Genomic DNA, 8,898 nt, shown 5'->3' with positions numbered 1-8,898 from the left:
ACAAACTAGGGTTTTACATTAGGGTTAGGGTTTCAAACTAGGGTTTTACATTAGGGTTAGGGTTTCAAACTAGGGTTTAACAATAGGGTTAGGGTTTAAAACTAGGGTTTTATATTAGGGTTAGGGTTTCAAACTAGGGTTTCAAATTAGGGTTAGGGTATCAAATCGAGGTTTTACATTAGGACTAGGGTTTCAAACTAGGGTTTTACATTATTGTTAGTGTTTCAAACTATGGTTTCAAATTAGGTTTGGGGTTTCAAACTAGAATTTTACATTAGGGTTAAGGTTTCAAACTAGGGTTTTACATTACGGTTAGGGTTTCAAACTAGGGTTTCAAATTAGGGTTAGGGTTTCAAACTATGGTTTTACATTAGGGTTAGGGTTTCAAAATAGGGTTTTACATTAGGGTTAGGGTTTCAAACTAGGGTTTTACATTAGGGTTAGGGTTTCAAACAAGGGTTTTACATTAGGGTTAAGGTTACAAACTAGGGTTTACATTAGGGTTAGTGTTTCAAACAAGTGTTTTACATTAGGGTTAGGATTTCAAACTAGGGTTTCAAATTAGGTTTGGGGTTTCAAACTAGGGTTTCAAATTAGGTTTGGGGTTTCAAACTAGGGTTTTACATTAGGGTTAGGGTTTCAAACTAGGGTTTTACATTAGGGTTAGGGTTTCAAACTAGGGTTTTACATTAAGGTAAGGGTTTCAAACTAGGTTTTTACATTAGGGTTAGGGTTTCAAACTAGGGTTTCAAATTAGGGTTAAGGTTTCAAACAAGGGTTTTACATTAGAGTTAGGGTTACAAACAAGGGTTTTACATTAGGGTTAGGGTTTCAAACTAGGGTTTTACATTAGGTTTAGGGTTTCAAATTAGGGTTTCAAATTAGGGTTTGGGTTTCAAATTGAGGTTTTACATTAGGATTAGGGTTACAACATAGGGTTTTACATTAGGGTTAGGGTTTCAAACTAGGGTTTTACATTATGGTTAATTCTTCAAACTAGTGTTTTACATTAGGGTTAGGGTTTCAAACTAGGGATTTACATTAGGGTTAGTGCTTCAAACTAGGGTTTAACATTAGGGTTAGGGTTTCAAACTAGTGTTTTATATTAGGGTTAGGGTTTCAAACTAGGGTTTTACATTAGGGTTAGGGTTTCAAACTAGGGTTTTACATTAGGGTTAGGGTTTCAAACTAGGGATTTACATTAGGGTTAGGGTTTCAAACTAGGGTTTCAATTTAGGGTTAGGGTTTCAAACTAGGGTTCATCATTAGGGTTAGGGTTTCAAACTAGGGTTTTAAATTAGTGTTAGGGTTTCAAACTAGGGTTTAACATTAGGGTTAGGGTTTCAAACTAGGGTTTCAATTTAGGGTAAGGGTTTCAAAGTAGGGTTTTACATTAGGGTTAGGGTTTCAAAATAGGGTTTTATATTAGGGTTAGGGTTTAAAACTAGGGTTTCAAATCAGGGTTAGGGTTTCAAACAAGGGTTTTACATTAGGGTTAGGGTTTCAAACAAGGGTTTTACATTAGGGTAAGTGTTTCAAAACAGCGGTTAAAAATTAGGGTTAGGGTTTCACACTAGGGTTTTACATTAGGGTTAGGTTTTCAAACTAGGGTTTTACATTAGGTTTAGGGTTTCAAACAAGGGTTTTACATTAGGGTTAGGGTTTCAAACTAGGGTTTTACATTAGAGTTAGGGTTACAAACTAGGGTTTTACATTAGGGTTAGGGTTTCAAACTAGGGTTTTACATTAGGGTTAGGGTTTCAAACTAGGGTTTTACATTAGGGTAAGAGTTTCAAACTAGGGTTATAATTTAGGGTTACTGCTTCAAACTAGGGTTTTACATTAGGGTTAGGGTTTCAAACTAGGGTTTTACATTAGGGTTAGGGTTTCAAACAAGGGTTTTACATTAGGGTTAGGGTTACAAACTAGGGTTTTACATTAGGGTTAGGGTTTCAAACTAGGGTTTTACATTAGGGTTAGGGTTTCAAACTAGGGTTTCAATTTAGGGTTAGGGTTTCAAACTAGGGTTTTACATTTGGGTTAGGGTTACAAAACAGTCATTTTACATTAGGGTTAGGGTTACAAACTAGGGTTTTACATTAGGGTTAGGGTTTCAAACTAGGGTTTTACATTAGAATTAGGTTTTCAAATTAGGGTTTCAAATTAGGCTTAGGGTTTCAAACTAGGGTTTTACATTAGGGTTAGGGTTTCAAACAAGGGTTTTACATTAGGGTTAGGGTTTCAAACTAGGGTTTTACATTAGGGTTAGGGTTTCAAACTAGGGTTTTACATTAGGGTTAGGGTTTCAAACTAGGGTTTTACATTAGGTTTAGGGTTTCAAACTAGGGTTTTACATTAGGGTTAGGGTTTAAAAACAGGGGTTAAAAATTAGGGTTAGGGTTTCACACTAGGGTTTTACATTAGGGTTAGGTTTTCAAACTAGGGTTTTACATTAGGGTTAGGGTTTCAAACAAGGGTTTTACATTAGGGTTAGGGTTTCAAAACAGTCATTTTACATTAGGGTTAGGGTTACAAACTAGGGTTTTACATTAGGGTTAGGGTTTCAAACTAGGGTTTTACATTAGGGTTAGGGTTTCAAACTAGGGTTTCTAATTAGGGTTAGGGTTTCAAACTAGGGTTTTACATTAGGGTTAGGGTTTCAAACTAGGGTTTTACATTATGGTTAGGGTTTCAAACAAGGGTTTACTATTAGGGTTAGGGTTTTTAAACTAGGGTTTTAAATTAGGGTTAGGGTTTCAAATTAGGGTTTATCATTAGGGTTAGGGTTTCAAACTAGGGTTTTACATTAGGGTAAGGGTTTCAAACTAGGTTTTCAAATTAGGGTTAGGGTTTCAAACTAGGGTTTTATATTAGGGTTAAGGTTTCAAACTAGGGTTTCAAATTAGGGTTAGGGTTTGAAACTAGGGTTTTACATTAGGGTTAGGGTTACAAACTAGGGTTTTACATTAGGGTTAGGGTTATAAACTAGGGTTTTACATTAGGGTTAGGGTTTCAAACTAGGGATTTACATTAGGGTTAGGGTTTCAAACAAGGGTTTTACATTAGGGTTAGGGTTTGAAACAAGGGTTTTACATTAGGTTTAGGGTTTCAAATTAGGGTTTGGGTTTCAAATTGAGGTTTAACATTAGGATTAGGGTTACAAACTAGGGTTTTAAATTAGGGTTAGGGTTTCAAACTATGGTTTCAAATTAGGTTTGGGGTTTCAAACTAGGGTTTTACATTAGGGTTAGGGTTTCAAACTAGGGTTTTACATTAGGGTTAGGGTTTCAAACTAGGGTTTTACATTAAGGTAAGGGTTTCAAACTAGGTTTTTACATTAGGGTTAGTGTTACAAACTAGGGTTTTACATTAGGGTTAGGGTTTCAAACTAGGGTTTTACATTAGGGTTAGGGTTTCAAACTAGGGTTTAACAATAGGGTTAGGGTTTAAAACTAGGGTTTTATATTAGGGTTAGGGTTTCAAACTAGGGTTTCAAATTAGGGTTAGGGTATCAAATCGAGGTTTTACATTAGGACTAGGGTTTCAAACTAGGGTTTTACATTATTGTTAGTGTTTCAAACTATGGTTTCAAATTAGGTTTGGGGTTTCAAACTAGAATTTTACATTAGGGTTAAGGTTTCAAACTAGGGTTTTACATTACGGTTAGGGTTTCAAACTAGGGTTTCAAATTAGGGTTAGGGTTTCAAACTATGGTTTTACATTAGGGTTAGGGTTTCAAACTAGGGTTTTACATTAGGGTTAGGGTTTCAAACTAGGGTTTTACATTAGGGTTAGGGTTTCAAACAAGGGTTTTACATTAGGGTTAAGGTTACAAACTAGGGTTTACATTAGGGTTAGTGTTTCAAACAAGTGTTTTACATTAGGGTTAGGATTTCAAACTAGGGTTTCAAATTAGGGTTAGGTTTTCAAAATAGGGTTTTATATTAGGGTTAGGGTTTCAAACTAGGGTTTCAAATTAGGGTTAAGGTTTCAAACAAGGGTTTTACATTAGAGTTAGGGTTTCAAACAAGGGTTTTACATTAGGGTTAGGGTTTCAAACTAGGGTTTTACATTAGGTTTAGGGTTTCAAATTAGGGTTTCAAATTAGGGTTTGGGTTTCAAATTGAGGTTTTACATTAGGATTAGGGTTACAACATAGGGTTTTACATTAGGGTTAGGGTTTCAAACTAGGGTTTTACATTATGGTTAATTCTTCAAACTAGTGTTTTACATTAGGGTTAGGGTTTCAAACTAGGGTTTTACATTAGGGTTAGTGCTTCAAACTAGGGTTTTAAATTAGGGTTAGGGTTTCAAACTATGGTTTCAAATTAGGGTTAGGGTTTCAAATTAGGGTTTATCATTAGGGTTAGGGTTTCAAACTAGGGTTTTACATTAGGGTTAGGGTTTCAAACTAGGGTTTTACATTAGGGTTAGGGTTACAAACTAGGGTTTTACATTAGGGTTAGGGTTACAAACTAGGGTTTTACATTAGGGTTAGGGTTTCAAACTAGGGATTTACATTAGGGTTAGGGTTTCAAACTAGGGTTTCAATTTAGGGTTAGGGTTTCAAACTAGGGTTCATCATTAGGGTTAGGGTTTCAAACTAGGGTTTTAAATTAGTGTTAGGGTTTCAAACTAGGGTTTAACATTAGGGTTAGGGTTTCAAACTAGGGTTTCAATTTAGGGTAAGGGTTTCAAAGTAGGGTTTTACATTAGGGTTAGGGTTTCAAAATAGGGTTTTATATTAGGGTTAGGGTTTCAAACTAGGGTTTCAAATCAGGGTTAGGGTTTCAAACAAGGGTTTTACATTAGGGTTAGGGTTTCAAACAAGGGTTTTACATTAGGGTTAGGGTTTCAATCTAGGGTTTTACATTAGGTTTAGGGTTTCAAACTAGGGTTTCAAATTAGGGTTTGGGTTTCAAATTGAGGTTTTACATTAGGATTAGGGTTACAAACTAGGGTTTTACATTAGGGTTAGGGTTACAAATTATGTTTGGGGTTTCAAACTAGGGTTTTACATTAGGGTTAGGGTTTCAAACTAGGGTTTTACATTGGGGTTAGTGCTTCAAACTAGGGTTTTACATTAGGGTAAGGGTTTCAAACTAGGTTTTCAAATTAGGGTTAGGGTTTCAAACTAGGGTTTTATATTAGGGTTAGGGTTTCAAACTAGGGTTTCAAATTAGGGTTAGGGTTTGAAACTAGGGTTTTACATTAGGGTAAGGATTTCAAACAAGGGTTTTACATTAGGGTTAGGGTTTCAAAACAGGGGTTTAAAATTAAGGTTAGGGTTTCAAACTAGGGTTTTACATTAGGGTGAGGGTTTCAAACTCGGGTTTCAAATTAGGGTTTGGGTTTCAAACTAGGGTTTTACATTAGGGTTAGGGTTACAAACTAGGGTTTTACATTAGGGTTAGGGTTATAAACTAGGGTTTTACATTAGGGTTAGGGTTTCAAACTAGGGATTTACATTAGGGTTAGGGTTTCAAATTAGGGTTTCAATTTAGGGTAAGGGTTTCAAACTACGGTTCATCATTAGGGTTAGGGTTTCAAACTAGGGTTTTAAATTAGGGTTAGGGTTTCAAACTAGGGATTAACATTAGGGTTAGGGTTTCAAACTAGGGTTTCAATTTAGGGTAAGGGTTTCAAACTAGGGTTTTACATTAGGGTTAGGGTTTCAAAATAGGGTTTTATATTAGGGTTAGGGTTTCAAACTAGGGTTTCAAATCAGGGTTAGGGTTTCAAACAAGGGTTTTACATTAGGGTTAGGGTTTCAAACAAGGGTTTTACATTAGGGTAAGTGTTTCAAAACAGGGGTTAAAAATTAGGGTTAGGGTTTCACACTAGGGTTTTACATTAGGGTTAGGTTTTCAAACTAGGGTTTTACATTAGGTTTAGGGTTTCAAACAAGGGTTTTACATTAGGGTTAGGGTTTCAAAACAGTCATTTTACATTAGGGTTAGGTTTTCAAACTAGGATTTTACATTAGGGTTAGGGTTTCAAACTAGGGTTTTGTTTTAGGGTTAGGGTTTCAAACAAGGGTTTTACATTAGGGTTAGGGTTTCAAACTAGGGTTTTACATTAGAGTTACGGTTACAAACTAGGGTTTTACATTAGGGTTAGGGTTTCAAACTAGGGTTTTACATTAGGGTTAGGGTTTCAAACTATGGTTTTACATTAGGGTTAGGGTTACAAACTAGGGTTTTACATTAGGGTTAGGGTTTCAAACTAGGGTTTTACATTAGGGTTAGGGTTTCAAACTAGGGTTTCTAATTAGGGTTAGGGTTTCAAACTAGGGTTTTACATTAGGGTTAGTGTTTCAAACTAGGGTTTCAAATTAGGGTTAGGGTTTCAAACTAGGGTTTCAAATTAGGCTTAGGGTTTCATTCTCAGGTTTTGTTTTAGGGTTAGGGTTTCAAACAAGGGTTTTACATTAGGGTTAGGGTTTCAAACTAGGGTTTTACATTAGGTTTAGGGTTTCAAACTAGGGTTTTACATTAGGGTTAGGGTTTCAAACTAGGGCTTATAATTAGGGTTAGGGTTTCAAACTAGGGTTCATCATTAGGGTTAGGGTTTCAAACTAGGGTTTTAAATTAGGGTTAGGGTTTCAAACTAGGGATTAACATTAGGGTTAGGGTTTCAAACTAGGGTTTCAATTTAGGGTAAGGGTTTCAAACTAGGGTTTTACATTAGGGTTAGGGTTTCAAAATAGGGTTTTATATTAGGGTTAGGGTTTCAAACTAGGGTTTCAAATCAGGGTTAGGGTTTCAAACAAGGGTTTTACATTAGGGTTAGGGTTTCAAACAAGGGTTTTACATTAGGGTAAGTGTTTCAAAACAGGGGTTAAAAATTAGGGTTAGGGTTTCACACTAGGGTTTTACATTAGGGTTAGGTTTTCAAACTAGGGTTTTACATTAGGTTTAGGGTTTCAAACAAGGGTTTTACATTAGGGTTAGGGTTTCAAAACAGTCATTTTACATTAGGGTTAGGTTTTCAAACTAGGATTTTACATTAGGGTTAGGGTTTCAAACTAGGGTTTTGTTTTAGGGTTAGGGTTTCAAACAAGGGTTTTACATTAGGGTTAGGGTTTCAAACTAGGGTTTTACATTAGAGTTAGGGTTACAAACTAGGGTTTTACATTAGGGTTAGGGTTTCAAACTAGGGTTTTACATTAGGGTTAGGGTTTCAAACTATGGTTTTACATTAGGGTTAGGGTTACAAACTAGGGTTTTACATTAGGGTTAGGGTTTCAAACTAGGGTTTTACATTAGGGTTAGGGTTTCAAACTAGGGTTTCTAATTAGGGTTAGGGTTTCAAACTAGGGTTTTACATTAGGGTTAGGGTTTCAAACTAGGGTTTCAAATTAGGGTTAGGGTTTCAAACTAGGGTTTCAAATTAGGCTTAGGGTTTCATTCTCGGGTTTTGTTTTAGGGTTAGGGTTTCAAACAAGGGTTTTACATTAGGGTTAGGGTTTCAAACTAGGGTTTTACATTAGGTTTAGGGTTTCAAACTAGGGTTTTACATTAGGGTTAGGGTTACAAACTAGGGTTTTACATTAGGGTTAGGGTTTCAAACTAGGGTTTTACATTAGGGTTAGGGTTTCAAACTAGGGTTTCAATTTATGGTTAGAGTTTCAAACTAGGGTTTATCATTAGGGTTAGGGTTTCAAACTAGGGTTTTACATTAGGGTTAGGGTTTCAAACTAGGGCTTATAATTAGGGTTAGGGTTTCAAACTAGTGTTTTACATTAGGGTTAATGCTTCAAACTAGGGTTTTACATTAGGGTTGGGTTTCAAACTAGGGCTTTACATTTGGGTTAGGGTTACAAACAAGGGTTTTACATTAGGGTTAGGGTCTCAAACTAGGGTTTTGCATTAGGGTTAGGGTTTCAAATTAGGGTTTATCATTAGGGTTAGGGTTTCAAACTAGGGTTTTACATTAGGGTTAGGGTTTCAAACTAGGGTTTAACATTAGGGTTAGGGTTACAAACTAGGGTTTTACATTACGGTTAGGGTTTCAAACTTGGGTTTTACATTAGGGTAAGAGTTTTAAACTAGGGTTATAATTCAGGGTTATTGCTTCAAACTAGGGTTTTACATTAGGGTTAGGGTTTCAAACTAGGGTTTTACATTAGGGTTAGGGTTTCAAACAAGGTTTTTACATTAGGGTTATGGTTACAAACTAGGGTTTTACATTAGGGTTAGGGTTTCAAACTAGGGTTTTACATTAGGGTTAGGGTTTCAAACTAGGGTTTCAATTTAGGGTTAGGGTTTCAAACTAGGGTTTTACATTTGGGTTAGGGTTACAAAACAGTCATTTTACATTAGGGTTAGGGTTACAAACTAGGGTTTTACATTAGGGTTAGGGTTACAAACTAGGGTTTTACATTAGGGTTAGGGTTACAAACTAGGGTTTTACATTAGGGTTAGGGTTTCAAACTAGGGATTTACATTAGGGTTAGGGTTTCAAACTAGGGTTTCAATTTAGGGTTAGGGTTTCAAACTAGGGTTCATCATTAGGGTTAGGGTTTCAAACTAGGGTTTTAAATTAGTGTTAGGGTTTCAAACTAGGGTTTAACATTAGGGTTAGGGTTTCAAACTAGGGTTTCAATTTAGGGTAAGGGTTTCAAAGTAGGGTTTTACATTAGGGTTAGGGTTTCAAAATAGGGTTTTATATTAGGGTTAGGGTTTCAAACTAGGGTTTCAAATCAGGGTTAGGGTTTCAAACAAGGGTTTTTACATTAGGGTTAGGGTTTCAAACAAGGGTTTTACATTAGGGTTAGGGTTTCAATCTAGGGTTTTACATTAGGTTTAGGGTTTCAAACTAGGGTTTCAAATTAGGGTTTGGGTTTCAAATTGAGGTTTTACATTAGGATTAGGGTTACAAACTAGGGTTTTACAT

This window comes from Vanacampus margaritifer, unplaced genomic scaffold (genome assembly GCF_051991255.1).
Source record: "Vanacampus margaritifer isolate UIUO_Vmar unplaced genomic scaffold, RoL_Vmar_1.0 HiC_scaffold_21, whole genome shotgun sequence".
Taxonomy (NCBI): Eukaryota; Metazoa; Chordata; class Actinopteri; order Syngnathiformes; family Syngnathidae; genus Vanacampus; species Vanacampus margaritifer.
This window is presented reverse-complemented; position numbering follows the sequence as displayed.